Source organism: Manis pentadactyla, chromosome 1, assembly GCF_030020395.1.
Source record: "Manis pentadactyla isolate mManPen7 chromosome 1, mManPen7.hap1, whole genome shotgun sequence".
Classification (NCBI taxonomy): domain Eukaryota; kingdom Metazoa; phylum Chordata; class Mammalia; order Pholidota; family Manidae; genus Manis; species Manis pentadactyla.
In genome coordinates, this window is record NC_080019.1 from 112,027,129 (window position 1) to 112,047,204 (window position 20,076).

Here is a 20,076-nt window from a genome sequence, read left to right on the forward strand (position 1 = left end):
CGAAGCACTACAGCACATCAATGCAGAATAATGATAATATTAATAATGATGGTGGTGATGATGAGAATGATGAATTAGACAATATAATTCTCTTCTTATTCTAAGTCTAAAAACTGAAGCAAAATGATGAAGTGCCTTTCCCAAGATCAGTGGCTCCACAATTAGAACTTGGGCTTTTCCTCCCTTCACACCTCTTCTTCAGAGAAGAACAAATATCACTAATGTTACATCCTCACCAGGAGAAAACCTCACTGGCCCACTCAATGGCCAATTAGAATAAATTGTAAATTAGGACAAATAGGATAGATAATATAAAAATCAAAAGCTCTCTAAAGAAAAGGAACAAAAAACCTGAATAAATAAGCTTAACGGTCCATTGTTTGTAGGGAAAATGATGAAATTATCATCAAAATATTCTATGAATTGAGAATGAAGGTACCTTTTTATGTAGAAAGATTTTACCAAAAAAAAAAAAAAAAGTCTACCTAGAAAAGTAAGACTCTTGTAGGACAGGTATGTGTTTTCATAAAAGAGGCATTAATTTGAGTCTGAGAAGAGACAAAAAAATATGCTTTGTGTGGATCTTAGTACATTGGTCAATTAAGATTCTTCAGTGAACCCGTATGTAAGGAAATGTTTGTGACTGGTAAAGATTTGGACACTAAAACCATGTCTACACAGGAGAGTGTTCTAATTAGTGAAGAGTCAGCCCCACAGAGTCTGAATAATTCAGGTGAAAATACCCTTTTTCTTTAAGAGCAATTTTAGGGATGCAGGCTAACAGTGAATACTGTTACAATTCTCTTGGCTTGCAGAAAATAAACCTACTCTAAATATCAATCTGCAGATGCCAGACCTGTGTTTAAACAATGTGCCTGTCTGTTTCCCCCATCAAAACTCTGGTTGAGGCGTTGTTTCCACATTCAGGGACATTAGCCCAGCAATGCAGGAAAAAAAATCTTCATTCGGACAGTACATCTTTCAGACATTCCCTTCTTTTATTGATTTGTTTTCTCCTGTCCCTTTTCTCCTTCTTTTGTTTCCTTATCATAGCTTCAGGTTATTACGTGCAAAGTATTGATGGGAATGGATGGTTTGGTCGATGGAGAGCTAATGCATCCCTAATCCCACTATTGTTACAGAGTTATGCTTTACTCTGGTCTCTGATGGGGGAAAAGGTACAAAGCTGTTGATCCTAGTTCTATTTGTCACAAACCCATCCATCAATCAAGCGCAAGCATGTCTGAATGCTGAATGACATGTGGGTCTCAGCTGAAAAAATTCGATAACACTGTATTGTCAGGTCTCTCACTCTTTTTTGATAAGAAATACATTTGACTGAAATAGATAAGCATGCAACTACTAAAGACTTGAAGAAAGTGACATATTGGCACCAAAGGTTATGTATCTTTCGTATTAATGATACTTATGAGTAAATAAAATGGGAGGGGGCAGGGGCAGCTAGAAACACACAACATCCCTAAAGCTTGATTATGTGTAAGTATTATTGCTGTATTATTTGGATTTTCAAATATTAATCGGACCATATTTCACAGTTGGCTACCCTGGTTAAAATGCAAGCAAATGTGCAATTGGTGAGGGTGGTAGGGTACAGGGAATCAAAGAACACTTGTTACACTGCTCTGGACAATAAAGACAAATCCTTTTCTATTAGGTATGGTAAGTAAATCCTAGGGATATTTCTATGTATGTATGAACTCAGAAGTTCACAACTGTCTCCTCTCATGAGTGAAAGCATTTAGAGGGGAAAAAGCATTTAATTATTTTAAACTGGAAATATATATGCATGTCATTTAATAGCGACTTAACTGATAATTACAGTCTCAAAAATGGTTTCTGTGTGTCCCTTTTATTCTAGTTACTAAATTAGGTACTTTAATACATTATGAAAGCCTGTCTTTTCAGTTATATACAATTTTCTATTCATAGTTATTTCAAGATAATTGCATTTGGAAATGGTTAAAACATTAAAAACAACACTAGTATAATATAATTTGGGGGCCAAAATTAATCAACAAATCAGAACATTTTAAAAACCATTTTATTTCCTTGTCATAACATTTTAGAGAAGACAAGTATTTTTTTAAATGACCTAGAAAAGCCCATCAAGAAAGGTAATAAAGAGAGAGTCCTGAATTAGAGGGCACTAAGATGAACATTTTATAGCCATAAGTAGCACTGCGCTATGAAAACCATTTTTTCTCTGTCCAGTGACTGGGGGCTAGACAACTGCAAAAAATCAATGTGGGAGTGCTTTAGATTTGTGGGGTAAATTACATGTGCTTGGCTGCTCCATTGTATCTGCCCTATATTCTATCCAAGATACTTTAGATGGAACTGTCACATAATACATATTCTTCATATTGATTTTTATAGATTTAACAGAACTGGAATTGAACCCATAATAAAGCAAGATGAGAAACTATCTCCTTCAAATCTTGAAATTAACTCAATGGTAGCTCCCAATTCTGAATTCATGGTGGGAAACAAAAACATTAAATCAAGTTTGATGCATAATTTTCTTCGCCTTATGTTTGCTTCTCTTATTTACATTTTGTCTTAACTTCCCCACCTCTTCAAATGTATGTTAATTCTTAAAGACTTCCTGGGAAGGCCTGAGAACCAGCGAATGTGAGCCAGCTGAACCTTTGAGGGTCACTAGAAGTTCCAAAATGCTGTTTCTGTTGACTGTGCTTTTGGGTTTCTAAATTGCTGTAGGTTGACCCCACATTGCAGTGATTTTTATGCTGCTGTGAATTTTGATCCCATTTAAATAAAGTATCTGAAGCCACCATAAGGGTTTGAGCAAGGGTTCAGGGAGTCCATGGTTATCCCCGTGGCGGCCTCTCCCAGACAGACATTACCTATGAGGCTCCAAATAATCCTAGCGGAGAGAAGCAATTCAGCCCCTACCCAGAAAAATTCTGAGGTTGTTCCAATCACACTGGATAGCCACATCCTGGGTTATGGGAAGAATTATAACCTAATCTCTACCTACCCTTAGAATAAGGATTTATTGAATCTGGGGTGACCTTAGTTCCAGAGTGTTTCTCCGGTAGAATATGGACTTTGTGATTTTACTCAGGATGATGAGAAACTACAGTAACATCAAGAATACAAGGAATCAGTTTGAGATTTGGCCATATTAGGTCTCCTCTCACGCAGAAATGCCTAAGAGAGAAGGATGAAATGTGGTATAAAAGCAGCCTTTTGAGACTATTTTTGAAATATTTTACAAAATACAGACTATTGTAAGGAAAAAAATGAAGCCATTCATAATATCATCACCCACAAGTGGCATTTGTTGAGTTTTTACAATATATCACACATGATACAATGAAATATTGAGGGACAGATTAATCAATTGATCTCTTGGGAACATTTTTAATGTGGCTAATTCCATATTAATAACCCTATTGCAAATGTCCTCTGATTAAGGAAAAATCATTAATAGAAATTCTATTATTTAGAACTGACATGGAACCAGTTTCTTTTCATATAAAGGAATGTTAAAGGTATCCAAGATATTAAATGATATTTTTTCTCTCCCAACAAAGAATGTTGAACTCTACTTCCTCCATGGTAAAAGGTCTAGAAATAGCTCTTTCCCAATGACTGTGAGAAAAATGGCTTCTACTAGCACTACTTAGCACAAAACCATGTGTGTGTGTTGTGTGTGCACACGCGCACATGTGTGTGTGTGTAAAACCATTTGACTCTGGGAACATTTTTTGTAGTAAATATATTCAATTACACCTTTCTTTAAATAGAAGGGAATAAGATTAAGAAAATAAACATGTATAAAGACAACTCTGAGACTCTACTAAGAAACACAAATGAAGATGTGAAGAAAACAGGAAGACATACCATTTTTCTGATTGAGAACACTCAATATGATAAGTAGATTCTTTCTTTCCATGTAAATGTATAGATGTAATACAAGCTAAATTAAAACCTTAATGCCATTTTTAATTTCATAGACTAACTCTAAAGTTTATTTGTATATAATAAATATATGATCACAGCCTAAAAATTGTTAAGAAAGAAATCTGAGAGAAGACTTGTTCTACCAGGTGGCCAAGTTTATTGTAAAGCTGCAAAAATTAAACAATGTGTGTTCTAGGAATTTATATCCCCTGGGTCCCCAGTTCTGATTATGTTCACTCTTTAATTATAGTGTCCTATAGCCTAAAGCACTCTCCAAACCTCCAGGGGGAGAATATAAGCAAAGCAGGGGCAGCAATGATGAGAGACCTTTTCTTCCTACAGTATTTCTGATTTGACAAGCAGCAGATAACCAAGGGGGAAGTGACAGCTATCATAGGAGCATGTAAATAACTGAGAAACCTTCTTGATACCCTATCTATGTTTCCATCTTACAGAGGGGTAGGATTCATTTCAAAAGGGCACATAGAGACATATTTTACACTCTCCCCAATTCCTATCTCCATTGTATTAATCAAAGTTACAGTAGTTGTGCCTTTAAATGAGGAGTTTAAAAATGCTCCCCCAAATAGGTATTTTAAAATTGTAACACCTATGCAGGAAAAAAAGGAAAGATACTCTACACCAAAGCTTACTCAAGCATTTTTGGTGCTGTATAGGAAAAAATATGTCTTCTATGATTTGCAAAGGAGAAACTATTACATGTGTGTTAGGCCTGGCCCTGGTTCATGGATTTCCCAACTTCTACCCAAACAGTGAGATGTTAGTGAAACAGACAAAGCAGTAGAATAGAATAGAGTCTGGAAACAAACTCTGGGAATTTGTTATTGATAAAAGTAAGATTTTAAATAGGTAAGGGTTGCTCTGATATACTATTGATATGAATGTTAAACCAATTTTGCAATGTCTGTTAAAATGAAAGCATGCATAGCCCACCTATGCCACAACAATTCCACTTCTCCATATCTTCCTGAGAAACATTGGCACATGGGCATAACAAGAAAGGTACAAGAATGTAGCACTACGGGATTGTAGCAATTGAATAGTGAAAAATTGGGTACTATAAATGACCATGAAGAGGGGATGGCTAAGTAAACTATTCAAGAATCATAGTATGAAAATGATGCATAAAAAGGAAAGAATGAGATAAATTTCTCTGTATTGGTACAAAAAGATAGCCAGCACATATCACTGAGTGAAGAAAGAAAAGCAATGCTCAGAATATTAACACACTAGGTATTGTATACAGAGGTATATATGCCTCTCATACATGCACACCATATTAATCCCCATGAAGAAAAGACACATACATTTCCATTAATCCTTATCTACCTCAAATCATACACAAAAATGTATTTCTCATGGATCAACAACTTAGATGTGACATTTTTTAAAAACTATAAAATTACTAAAAGGAATTATATTAGAGTATTTATTTAACCTTGCTGAGGATAAATTAAGTCCAGAAACTATAAAGGAACTTTCTGCCAGCTTTAATTTTATGACAAAATAATAGCAACAAACTTCTGTATATTAAATAACTCCAAGGAAAATTAAAAGAAAAGTTGTTGGAGAGCATTTAAATGGCTACCACATCTCTCAGGGAGAAATCCATCAACATAGACATTTAAAATCCACATACCTTGTATAGCCCAGCAATTCCATTTACAAGTTATGCTCAGAAATGACTGTATATATAATCAATTATGTGTGTTGAAGGGTGGTCAGTGCAGTATTTTGTGTCTGTAATTGCACATAAAAGAGGGAGGGGCACTGAATGTCCATCAGTAAGGAACTGATTGAATAGATTATAGTGTTTCCATGTAGTAGAATACTATGTAGCTGTTAAAATGGGTATTAATATTAACTTTTATTGAGTTCCACTGGCAAAACTCTGAATTAAGTGCATTATCTCACCCAATCTTTTCAGCAATGCTTTGAGGTAGGTATGATTAGAATTCTCATTTTAAAGATGAAGGGCTGCGACTTAAGGAGGTTAAGAGGCCCCAAAACATAACAGTCTCACTCCCAATCTGGAACTTTTGGAAGATCTGTGTGTACCAACATAGAAAGATATTAGTGAGACAACGATATGGAGATATTGAAGAATAGCATATATAGTGTGATCACATTTATGTAAATAAATGCAAAAGTCTGGTGGGGAGAGAGAAATTTGCTAAAGTGGCAGTCTCTAGATAGATGGGTTTATGGGTGTTTTCTACCTTCTTTTTACTGAACTGTATTTTCTAACTTGTTTCAGCAAGAAACACATATTGCACTTTTTAAAATTAAGTAAGTAATTCTAGGAAAAAACCAATAGTGCTTTAGAACAATGAACATTATTCTAGCAAAGGTGATTATTTAAAATGCAGTGTTTTGAGACTTCCTATGGTTTTGCCTGGAGGAGATATATGCATTGGTAGATGCTGTGTAAGTTAGAATATGAAAAGACAGCTGGCCTTTTTAAATGATCAAAATTGATATACCAGTGGAGAGAGAAAAATAATCTCTTTCTATGATCTAATTACTGAGAAGTTCTGGTCCATTTTACAGTACATTGCAATAATAATTTTGAGGCAGGCTAGCATGAATTGTGAGTTTCTTGACGAAAGGGATAAACAAAGCAAGTTGCTTTAAACCTACGGGAAATATCTATTGCTCTTTCTCTCCCAGTTGGAGAGAAACCTGGGAAAACCATCCTCTGAGAGCAGATACACTTTTTCCAGGCCATGTGCTGATATAGGGGATCCCTAGTCCATGGGCTGAGTCTGCCAGATCAATACAATGGAATCTGCACTTGTCACTCCAGGGGTATAGTTCCTGAGACAGTCACCCTCAGACACAGACGGTCCACCACACCAAGATCCTATCAAATGCCCCTGACACTGTTTCTCTCTCCTATGCTTTTCTTTGCCTCCCTTCCTCCCTCCCTTCCTTCCTCTCTTCCTTCCCTTCCTCCCTTCCCTTTCTTCCTTCCTTTTTTGTTCTTTTTTTGTGTGTGTGCAATCAGGTTAAAATGGTATCAGGAGGAAAACTTGAAGGCATTGTAGCAAGGTAACAAAGTCCTATACTCTCCACTGGCAGATGTGTTAAATAGGACCCAAAGTATCAAATGATGCCCTTAATCCTATAGCTAGAACTGATGCTAGAACTGCATCCCAGGTCTCTTGATTCCTCCTGACAGAGATCTCTGGACAACAGTAAGTATAACATTCATTCGAGGAGGCTGGTGTATAATGATACTCAGGTCTTGCCTTGGGGACAGTGTCCAGTAAAGGTGAGCATAGGGTAAAGAGACAGAGATGTGGGCTGATTATAGATGTGAGTTTCAACAGCAGTCAGAGACATTTTCTTTTCCCTTAGCCACATTTCCTAGAAAATGGCAAGTCAACAGTTCCAGTGTTGTAGATTCCATACCCTAAGGAAGGTTCATATCCATTAGTGAGAAGGCAAGGACTGGGAGAGAAAGAGCAATAGATGTTTTCTTTCTTCCTCTTATTTTCAATTTGACTGAAAGACATCTAAGATTTGATCAAGTCATAAATAGCCACCTCCTGCTAAGAGCTGAGGAAAAAACTGTCTTCCTACCTCTAAAGGGTGTATCTGGTGACTTACTAATGTGCTTGATTTACCCACATTAAAGAGTCATTCCTTTGGGCCAAAGGAAGTTGTGTAGTCAATACTGAAGAAGCCTGTGTTAAGAACTTATGGGCCAAACACTGTTCTTGGTGCTTCCCCGCCACTCCCCATGCCCAGAAAAAGCAATGAATGAATGATAGTCTGTATTCTAAAGGCACTTAAAATCTAGATGGGACTCAGACAAGAAACAAGGTAATTTAAATAAAAAATGATGTTGGCACAGGGTTAGGATATTTGCCAAGCACTCAGAAGACCTGAAGGGCAAGTAGCAAGCAAAGCAGGAACAGGGAAAGGGAAGGTGAGCTCCACCACACAGGGGCAGGCATGCTGCATCCCAGAACTGGGAAGACATGAAGACAGAGAGTTAACACCAGCCAGGTGTCAAGGGCCCTCTTTATCCTGAAGAGGAGGAGAGCCATTGAAGGAGTTTAAGCTGGCAAGGGAGGGTGGTGGGTGAGGGTGGGGAAAAGATGAGACCAAGTGTATTATATTTATGTTTATATAGCATAACAGAAGAATGCATCATGTCATTAGCAATCATTAACATACATTAAGAATTTGTTCTGGAGAATAAGTGTGGGGAGAGAGGGAGCATTCAGGAATTAATCTCAGAATTACATTCTTGCTCTAAAACTATGGGAAAGTCTTAAAATATTGCCAGAATTTGTAATCTACTTAGTAAGTCAGAATGTTTGAGTATTGCATATGTTAACCTCTAGGGGTGGGATTTCAGTGCAGCAGTATGGCTCAGAGAAAGGCAAGCTCCAGAGAGGAGACAGAAGCAGATTCAAAAGACCTTATGAAGAGGTTGGGGGAGACTTGCTGGGGACAGAGTGAGAGCAAGTGTTTGCTTGGGACTCGGGGAGGGGCTAGTTTGTGCTTCAAATCAACAAAGGCTGGTGACATTCATTCAGGAAACATTAACCAAGCGCTGTGCCAAGTGCTTTTGATGGATAAAGGATAAATAAGTAGAAATGACCTGTTCTCAAGGGCCTTCAGTTTAGTTCTCTGGTGGGAAAAGATACCGGTCTGGTTAAAAAAAGAAAATTTGCTGAAAGGGTGATTCAGAGCAGGGGATGGGTGTTGGGAGGGAGGGTGTCTGGGAGGAAAGGGACCTGCATGGTCAGGCTCTTGGGGATACAGTTGGATGAACCAATGAGAACTCTGAAGGCAAACTTGATTATTTCACAGCATGTCCGGCTGATCTGATCAAACACACACACACACATATTCACATCTAATGCTTGCAGACCACAATGCACCCTAAGTATACATAGATTGCCCTTAGACGAAAGATTTGCTACATAATACTTAATTACAATGTGTCTGTATTTTAGCTAGTGCTGTCTTTCAAAGACTTTATTGATTAAAATACAAGCACACAAGGGACTCCTTTGATGTGAACAGAGAAGCTTAAATATAATGACTTTGGTTCATGTGTCATTTAGTTGAAAGATTATTTTTTTGGAAAAAGACACATGTGAAGATCATGGCAGGCATTCTGGACCTTGACTTAACACAAAAAATTTGTATTCTACTTAGAAAACCATTATCTATTTTTATATCAAATTTATAAGGTACAGAAAAATATGAAGGAGAATCATCAACCAGTTGACCACAGCTAACAGCTGTGTCCTTCTAATTGTGTATATTTTAACTGATCATTTCATTAAAACTGAGCTCACTATTTATTAATGGATACCATCAGGTGACCCCCTCTGACCACAAAACGCAGTGGCAGTGTTAACTGACCTAGGTTTCAGTCCTGCGAACCTTCAATTTTGTGTTTATTTTCAGGGTAACAGATTCCAGGTTTTGAGCTGAAAGGAACCTCAGGGATTAAGTTCATTGCCCTAGGACAGTGGCTCTCAAAGTGTGGCCCTCAGACCAGCAGGTCTGGCTTCACCTGTGAGTTGGTTAGAAATGCAAAATCATGGACCCTGCACCCTGATGCTGCATGTGAACCTAAGAAAAGACCCCAGGAAAAAGGTTTAACAAGCTCTCTAGGTGAGTCTGGTACACATTCAAGTTTGAGAACCAGTGCTGGCCATCCCACAGCTAGCTAATAATAGTCACAAATCCACAGCCAGGCGTAGGAATCACGTGTTTGATGGTGCCTCGTGCGGTTCACATACTGACTTGCACAGAGCAGACACTTAATAAATTCTTGTTGACTGAAAGAACTGTCTCCTAAGTTCTCCCAAATTTCTAGCCCTTTTCTCATACCCTTTGGACAGAGACCACCTACACTTGCCCTTGAAGTAAACATTCCTTTCACTTCTCTGGAATTCCCTTTCAGTCCTACCAAGAAAACTCAGTACCACAGAGTTTTTTTCCTTAATTTTCCCCATTCTAGGTAAGTTACTACTCTGCACTTACTAAGATAGACAGCAGACCAGCCGCGGGGGCGTCACCTGTCACCTCATTGGCAATGTAGACTCTTGGGTTGCACCCCAGACCTGCCTGTATTTTTATAAGATCACGCATTTATACATTAACATTTGAGAAGCACTATTCTAGGGTGAATTTTTATACAAGTTAATTTCAGTATTAACACCATGTGACACATTCACTCAGTGGATCATTCAACAGCATTTCTTGAGCACCTGTTTGTGCAAAGATAGGTGTTATAACAGTACAAAAATGAAGACATGGTCTCAGACTCTGAAGAATGTATAGCTAATAAGGGAGATAGACAGTGAACACAAATAGCTACAATACCAAGCAGGATGTGGTAAGTTTTTTAAGTGGTTTTAGATACTGGCTCTCATAGACAACAGAGAACACTTCCTTCTAGGATAGAAAAGGATAAGTAAGTCATTTAATTTGCAAGTTTGATTACAGCATAAAAATAAGCTTATCACCGTGACAGCCATGGATACCATGACAATGCTGGCATGGGTGTTACATGCTGGAGTGTGGTTTGTTACCTGTGTGAAAGATCAGGAAAGCGGAGCCTGCCATATATGACTCAGACATGTCTCCTGGTCTCTTTGTATCTTAGTTTCCTCATTTGAGAAAAAAATGGATCTTAAGACAAATTTTTCAGAGCTCATAAAGAGCTTACCCCCAGCTAACCAGTAACTGTATCATGTTTTTACACATCGTTCTTTTTACACATATTCATCTTCTATTTCACTTACTATGTGTGTAAAAACTGCATTCCATGCCAGGCCTGAAATGTTACAAAGCTCAGTTTTGTAATTAGATTGCAACCAAGATTTCTACAAAAAAAACACACAAGAAAAAGAAGAAAAAAATCATTTCAGAACATTTATCCTTTAGCAGTGATTCTAATCTGTATATGATGAAACATAACCTCAATACTTCCTCATACACTAAAGAAATCTCACTATGGAAGATCCTTGTTTTTTTTTTTTAATATTTGTATAAAAAAAAGATTGTATATCAAGTATACTTCCATTCTATAAAAAAGAGAAAGATGGATTAGCAATTGACACCTTCTTGTTTTTTTCCTGATATCAGTGGTATTACAGAAAATATGAATAAAATAAATAAATAAAATAAAATAAAAATAAGCATATCTCTCTAGTAACATGGTGGAACATAGTAGAAAGAGCTTCTCCTTTGAGGTCAGAGAAGCCTGATGTGACAGTGTTCTTTGATATACAGCAACAATAGTATATTACAGCAGTGTAACAGTATTATAACTCCTTCTGGGTTCCCGGACCTGATTCCAATGTGTGTAAGTGTGTAGAAGAGGGTCTTCACACGCACACACCAACAAGCAATTCTTGAACACCAGCAGGGCTCAACTCAATTCTGATGCCATCCGCCCGTACGCAGCACCAGATTCCCCAGGTTAAAGGCTCCATCCTACAGGACTGCCCTTCACCTCTCTCTCCAGACTCCCGATCACAAGATGCAGGCAGTTCCCTGTGCTTCTCATCTACTGGCTACAGACTGGAGATTCCCACGACCTCCCTCTTAGGTTTGATTAATATGCTAGAGTGGCTCACAGAACTTAGGAAAACACATACGTTTACCAGTTTAATAAAGGATGCCAGTTAACAGCCAGATGAAGAGACACACAGGGCAAGGTCCCGAATAAAGGAGCGTCTGTCCTCGTGGAGCTGGGGGCCTGGCGCAGGGGCACGTGGAGGCGTCCTGGTTCCCCAAGCATGGAAGCTCTCTCCCACGGAGAAGCAGGATCTGGAGAAGCAGGATCCAAAAGGGCGATAAGCTCTTCTCAGGGGTTTTTGTGAGGGTTTCACTGCATAGTCACAATTGACTAAATTATTGGCCATTGGTTGATTCAACCTCCTGCCCCCACCCTGGGGTGGGGTCCAAAAGTCTCTCATTAACATGACAAGACACCCATTTTCCCTTTAAGACTCAGTATCTTTAGGAACTGTGGATGAAAAACAAATATACGTGGGAAATATATATTTGGTCATATGCATGACCAAATATGTATTTCTTATGAGTCATTATACTGCACCTGAGTTCACATCCAGTATCTTGGAAATGTTACTTAGACTCTTCAGCTAACCTCCTCACCTGCAAAAGAATGTAATATCTATGTTTTGGGTTGTTCGGAGGATTCGCAGAAGTGCATATACAGCTCCTAGAGCAGCTTCTGGCACATAGCAGGCATTCAGTAGTGGTAGTAATGTTCCTGATTCTGTTCCTGTTTCCAACATTCCTTGTGACCTGTGCCCTGCCTTCCTTGATCTCGGAACATGGCAGGAGCTGCTTCAATGTGGCCACACTCAGCCTACTGAGGTTCCAGCCACCAGTTCTCAGTCATCCTTCTTCGTCATCTTATGCAGCACTTTCTTCATATTTTGCTCTTGCGTGGTACATGAAACCTGAAAATTATGTGCATTTCTGTGAAAAAATCACTAATTGATCTCCACAAAAAAAAAGAAGATAACCTCAAGTTAATTTGTGTTTATACAATAGTATAGATCTGGTTATTTTGAAATAGTTTGAGTCTGGACTGAAGAAGTGAATTTTCATTAGAATAACTGTTATCGGTATCAGTTATGGTTTGGGGTCTCCATTCTTCTCATTCCTGGACCAGTGTGAACCTGAGCTCATCTGGTATGCTGGAAACCATCAGGCCACAGAACTTGGGAACAAAATCTCCTCTGCACTCCCCGTCTTTCCTGCCTCCTCCTTTCTCCTCCTCCTTCTTCTCTCTCCTACACTCTCTTTCAAAACTACTGAAGTTTTCATTCACTTCCCTTAAGAACTAGGCCTTGCTCTAACCCTGTGCTGCTAAATAAATAACTACATGAGTTTAACATCTTATATAGGTGATAAGGCAGTCAGAGTAGATGTTCAAGAGAGTGGTTGTCTAGTGCCGATCTCATAGTCCTTAAGAGGTCTTCCTCATCTATAAGGGAAACCTGACAATGGTTTTTAAATGTTAAAGACTCATAAAATAGTCTTTATTTTATCCTGTACCTTCCTATTTCTCCAAAGAAAAAAAAAAGTGTCTCACAGCCCAGTAGGTTCTAAGGAACAAGATGGCAAGAAAAAAATCTTGACAATTACTCTTGAATACCAAGGTCCTAAAGTTCAAATTGTCTGGCCCTCCAGGGGACAGACCCACACAGAGGGAGCCCCACACAGACAGCATTGCCATGAAGTTAGGGTGATCATATACCTTACCATTTCTCTTTTAACAAAAGGATGCTATTAATAATCATTTATGTTATTTAATTATAATAGTTATTAACCCAGGATTGTCCCAAGAAACAGGGGTGTACAGCCATTCTACCTAAAGGCAAGCAAGGATAAGAATAAGATTTGGAGGAGAGGTAGTGGTAGGTAAGGACATATAGACAAATACTTTTCTGCATTTAACAGACAGTGTTTGGTTAGATAAGTATATTTATAAAATCTGTCCACTGGGCTATAGCTTCATAGGACTTTGGTAAACTGTGTGTTTAGAAACATACCTTATCTCACTTATCCTGCAAGCTCAGCAATATAGAACATAGCCTAGAAATGAGTCTCTCTGGGCAAAACATTAACATTCACATGCTGGAGAAGATACAAAAGAGAAGCTCCTCACACATGCCCTCAATGCTGATTGAATCCTCCTTGAAATGCAATTCATTAACACATTTGGTTAACTAATGCCAGACATAGTGCATAGAAGTAAAAAGTTGCATATCAGAAAACACAATGGGTCTGGCACCCTCATGAGCAGTGGGAGACATGATAGTCTCATTATGAGAGCACAGACAGCCTGAAGAATCCCAAAGCATAATCTCTGTGGCCTGTAAACCTCTGGCCTCTGAATATGCCACTGTTCTACAGCACAGCACAGTAACTAATGCTCATCATTATCATCTTGAGTTATTGAGAAGATAGTTACAGTTTAAGTAGAGAAGCAGTGTAATGACATAGAGAAAACAATGAAGCCAGAAAGACCTAGATTGTAGTTCTAATTCTGCCATTCACTAGCTTTGTGACCATGGGAAATTTATTTAATCTCTCTAAACATCATTAGCATTAGCAGCATTAGCATTAGCATCATCTGCAAAATAGAAAGAATACCTACCTAAGGATGATAATAATGATGAAGTGTGATCATGCTTTTAAAAGGTCCAGCACTGTGCTTGCCATATGGGAGCTGCTCCATCAGTGGAAGTTATTGTTCATAACCATAAAAAGTTCTGTATGTTCTATTTAAGAAGAACATTATCCTGAGTGGCAAGAAACAGTGCAAGATTAGCACTACTGGGGCTCTCTCCTGATGGGGTGCTAACTGAGCCAGTATAGGACGGCAGATATCCTGGGTTGCTTAGGCACCAGGCATGGTCATGTAAGCCAGAAGAATACAAATAGTAGATCCTCATAGATTGGCATACCAGGAAGCGGTTGGAAGCATGATAGAGGGTGATATCTCAAGAGCTGGGTTCAGGAATTAGAATACTTCAGAGAATTCCAGAGTTAGGGTGTAGAACCTGGTGGCAGATGATTCGACCAGCATGCATAAAACTTATAAAAAATAAAAAGGATAGTTTTTTGTCATAAAATATTAGGCCTTGGACATTCTTAGAGTAAAAAATGTTTATAAATGGATTGCACTCCCTTGAGAAGTATTGAGTTTTCCATCAACAAAAGAGTATTCAAATATAACTTAAAGCCTCTTGATATGGGCATTGATGTATAGATTTAAGCATTGTCTAGAAAGCTGAATTAAATCACCTTTTGATGGTCCTTTCCAAAATGAAAACAATTATTTCACTTATGTGAAATAATTTAGAGGTTGATAAAAATGCAGAGTAAGTAAGATGCTATTGTAAATTGTTTCTTCTGAATATAAAATGGATGTAAGTTAACTGAAGAAATTCACAAAGTATCAAAAAATATATACAAGAGAAAATAATCATGATTCTATTGCTCCAAATATAACCATCATAAACAGTCTTTCTTCCACAGATTTTTTTCCAAAGTACATTTTTGCTTTGTTGTATTATAATTATTTTTGTGTCACCAAAATATGTTTTGAGTGGCATTTTAAAGTTGAAAAATATTACAATTTCTCAGTACATCAAATTTGGGCTCCAAAGTCACATGTCTACATAGGAATCATGTCCTTACATTTACCAGCTGTATGACTTTGGGCAATTTACTAGCACCCCTGTGTTTGTTCCCTCATCTCTAAACTGTGAATAATATACTACCTACCTCATAGTTTATTAGAAGTATTAAATGAGTTAATACATGTAAAATACTTAAAAGCATGTTTGGTATATAGTAAGTATTCAAAAAATCTTAATTATTACTATTGTTAATCATTTACCTAATATAAGTCATTTAGATTGCTTTCAACTTTTCATTATTATAAATAATTCTGTGATAAATATCGCCGTAGAAAATTATATTCTTCACAATCCAAATTCTTCAGACATTAATTTTTTTATTGAAGTCATCACTGATATACAATCTTATATTGGTTTCAAGTATACAACACAGTGTTTCAACAGTTACCCATATTATTAAATCCTTACCCCCACTAGTGCGGTTACTATCTGTCAACATAGGAAGATGTTACAGAATCTATGACTATATTCTCCATGCTGCCCTACTATCCCCATGACCAACTTATACTATGATTGAGAATTTTTATGCCCCTTTATTCCCCTCACTCTCCCCACTTACCCACCACAGTTCCCACCCCCATGGTAAACACAAGTCACTTCTCAGTGTCAATGAGTCTACTGCTATTTTGTTCATTCTGTTTTGCTTTGTTTTTAGACTTTACAAATAAGTGAAATCATATGGCATCTGTCTTTATCTACCTGGTATTTCACTGAGCATAATATCCTCTAGTCCATCCATGTTACTTCAAATGGCAGGATAACTTTTTTATGGCTGAATAGTATTCCATAGTGTATATGTACCACATTATCTTTATCCATTCATCTATTGATGGACACAGGTTGCTTCCACAACTTGGCTATTGTAAATAATGAGGCAATAAACTTAAGAGTGCATATAACTTTTTGAATCAGGGATTTTGTTTTCTTTAGGTAAATTCCTAGAAGTGGAATTACTGGGTCAAAGGGTATTTCTGTTTTTAGTGTTTTCTGAAGAACCTCCGTACTGCTTTCTACAGTGGCTGCACCAATTGACATTCGCATCAACAGTGTAGGAGGGTTCCCTTTTCTCTACATGCTCCCCCACACCTGTTATTTCTTGTCTTTTGGATGGTGGCCATTCTAACTGGTATGAGGTGATATCTCATTGTGGTTTTGATTTGCATTTTCCTGATGATTAGCAATGTGGAGCATCTTTTCATGTATCTGTTAGCCAACTGTATTTCTTCTTTGGAGAAATGTCTGTTTGATTCTCTGCCTATTTTTCAGTTGGGTTATTTGTTTCTTTGATGTTGAGGCATATATTTTGGATGTTAACCCCTTATCAAATGAATCATTTATGAATATATTCTCCCATACTGTAGACCACCTTTTTGTTCTACTGATGGTGTCCTTTGCTACAGAAGGTTTTTAGCTTGATGTAGTCCCATTTGTTCATTTTTTATTTTGTTTCCCTTGCCCAAGAAGATGTGTTCAGGGAAAAGTGGCTCATGCTTATTATGTTCAAGAGATTTTTGCCTATGTTTTCTTCTAAAAGTTTTATGGTTTCATGGCTTACATTCAGGTCTTTGATCCATTTTGAGTTTACTTTTGTGTGTGGGGTTAGACAATAATCCAGTTTCATTCTCTTGCACTTATCTGTCCAGTTTTCCCAATACTGGTTATTGAAGAGGTTCAGCCATTAATTTTTAAAATTTGTTTCAGCTGTTTACTTTAGCTATAAAGCCATGGGTGAATATCTGGAACCACTGGCTTTGCCAATATTTTTTCAAAGGAAGAACAGCATCTATTTCTATTGTTTCCTTTCCTCTTTCTTTTCCTTGTGATATAATACACATAAAGTTTACCATTACTGACATGTAGTACATTCACAATGTTGTGCAGTTTGCTGATATGTTTTCAGGCCATTTATCCCAAAGCTAGTCAGATATAATGCATAGAATGAAAGAAAGAAAAAGTAAACGATATTACGCTTAAAATATCTCTTTAAAAAAGGAGAAGTAACTTCCTCATTCTCAGATTTCATTAGGACACAATTGGGTTCAAGCACCAAAATACAACTACCAGCTAATCCTTTCTAGAGTGCAGATATTGTAGAAGATGGATATTGTAGAAGGCATTAGTGCTCTACTAATTCTTGTCCTCTACATTACAGATGAGGAGACTTAAAGTTTGTTGATGTAAAGTAATCTGTCTACATTTACACATCTAAAAAGTGGCAGACATGGGACTTAAACTCAGATCTACCTGATTTCCCAAGTTCCATGCTGTTCTACATATAATTGTGTAATACTATCCTAAGAGAAAAAGATTCTCTGAAAGTTATAGTAGAAATTCCAGTGATGATCTACACAGAGAATCACATGTCTACACAGCAGGGAATCCAGTTTTTGCAGCTTTTCTTAATAGTTAATACAGCTCTCAGAACATTTCATCCTCCTCTATTGCTATCAGTTTACATCCTGGATATCTTAATGTCCCTGAAAGGGTTATTCTGAATGGATTAGGCATTAGGACTCTCAGTTCTATGCCAAAACACACACAAGCTTGTTGACTCAACAAGAAACTGCTTGCAGAGCTGCTTTACATAAACAAAAATCACAGATCTCAAAGCTTTCTCTCCTCTTCTATCACAGTTTTTTTTTTATAACAAACATTCACAGACTATCAAGAAGAAAGGGAAAAAATGTTTTTCATAGGAAGAGTCACTGGAATTTAGTGATAGAAATTAGCAGTGGAAGGTAGACTTTTTGTGTTCATCATCTCTTTCTATCCAAAGCATTTTTTTTTTTTTGCTCATATTCTTAAGTTTTCCACCATGCTTTATTTTTCACTTGCAATACAGGAATAATTAAAATCAGTGACTCTGAAGCATATGAAATCATATTTATAGAGCCCTTTGATTTGAGAAGGGTTAGAAAGTCATGCATGCAGTTATGGATGCCCCAGCACTGTGCTAAAGCACATTTGAAGCAAAATGCTAATATTGAATAGGAACCAGCTGTCTTATGAACATGGTTCCCTCATCCAACCAGCCTTGAATGGATTAGTGTGTTGTGGCTGCTGAGTTCAATTTCCCTGACACTAATTCAGCTGGGCTGTAGGAATTTCTTGTAATTCACTGATATTGGAAGCCACTAAACTTCTGAATAATTCATATTAGGTAGGTTGTATATTCCTTACTTCTTAGCTTCTTTGTTCCTAACATTTTTATACAGAGGTCCCTTTCTGCTCTTACCTTACTTTCCTTGCACCCCTTGCTCCCATTCTACCCATACTTTCTGAGGCAGTGTGCAGTTTTCCAGAGGTATTACTAGTCTTCTTCAAGGAGGAAGAAAAAGAGCTAGCAAATACCACAAACCTTAGGGGAAAAAAGCCCTTCCTGGATGACAACTGACCACCCTCCTATTTAGTCTAAAGTGAAGTGATCAATTTTAAGTTACCTTTCAACTTTCCAGTGGGCTCAGAGTTCCCCACTCCTGTGTCATGCTCAGTGCTTTTGGGCGAGAATCAGTGTGTGTACACAGAGCACAATACTCTTTTTTTTCAGAATGATATTCCTCTGCCAGGACAAAACGAACAACATCAGCAGGAACAAGTTCACAAAACAATGTGCAAATTCACAATGAAATCCCCACTAGAATCTAGAATCTTCCAGGGCATTATAACAAAGAAAACTAAGAGTTAACGTTTCTCTTTCCTGGCTTCTCTTACCCCTACTCCATAGTGATATCAATATTCTATGTAACTTGAATGTTCCATAAGTCACGATATTTACACCATAGCACACTTACTCAGCGCTCCTTAAATGACTCCCCCAACATGCTTATTCCACCTACAGATTGTAGGGTTCAATTTTCCAGGGTGGGACTACAGAATTTTAAAAATAAGCTTGTAGAATAGTTGAGTCAAACCAGTTGTTAAGAAAAAAAGCATTGAAACCTCTCCATCAGGCCTTTTAGAAAATATCTATCAAAATTATAAGTGCATGTATCTTTAATATAATCTAGCAATTTATTTTAATGACGTATGTGTACAGAATGACATATATACAGCTATTCATGGCATTACTGTAATAGTAAAATATTAAAAGTAATTTAAGTGTTCATTAATAAGGAATTATTTAATAAATTATAGTAGATCCATGCAGCAAAGATCCATAAAGAAGCCATAAGAAAGAATGAAGAAGCTATATGAATTGATACAGAAAGCTCTACAGGAGCTAAATTTAAATTAGCTTTTAAATTATAAAAATATAAGTTACTTCTGGAAAACTACACAAAAAACTAATAATAACAACTATGAAGAGGGTAATTAGGTAGTCAAGAATGGGAGAGAAAACTTTCTATGTTTTGAATTTTGAACTATAGAAAATAGTCTAGTTAGTTAGATCAAAACAATTAATGTGGACAAGGCCCAAACATGCAACAAGAAAACTGCTGTAATATTCCTCTTATAAATGCTCTCAGACCCTAAGATTGTTTAAAAAAGTAAACAAATTAAGCAAAAACCCAATAAAAAGGTTTTAATTATATAGTTTATAATATATGTATATGTACAAACAAAATGAAAGGCAACTTAATTTTTTGCCTTTCACATAGTTACAGTCAATACCACCTAGGCATCATTATTTATTTTTTCAATTAGGAGAGCAATAACCATTCTTCGTTCTCTTAAATATGTATTAAACCAACTACAAGGCACCAAGGATCCATTTGGATTCTGGGAATTCAGTTTTGAATAAGAGAGACATGGTCTCTGGTCTCCTGGACAGTTCTGGTACTTTAGCTATTAAGGACAGAAAAAAGTTCCTTTTTTAGCATGATAGACACAACACTCAATAGTTGCTTTCCCAGCTCAGTAAAATAGTAAACATTCAAATGTAAAA

At 37.1% G+C, this 20,076-nt stretch overlaps 1 long non-coding RNA gene across 1 annotated transcript; it reads right to left on the bottom strand.

Moving 5' to 3' along the window:
• Positions 1–10,256: 10,256 nt before the first annotated feature.
• LOC118932891 (uncharacterized) lies at positions 10,257–18,721 on the bottom strand. Its single transcript, XR_005032941.2, has 4 exons — positions 18,632–18,721; positions 12,068–12,126; positions 11,613–11,778; positions 10,257–10,829 (listed from the first exon to the last, which is right to left on the bottom strand). It is a non-coding gene; the product is annotated as an uncharacterized LOC118932891 (long non-coding RNA).
• Positions 18,722–20,076: the final 1,355 nt, after the last annotated feature.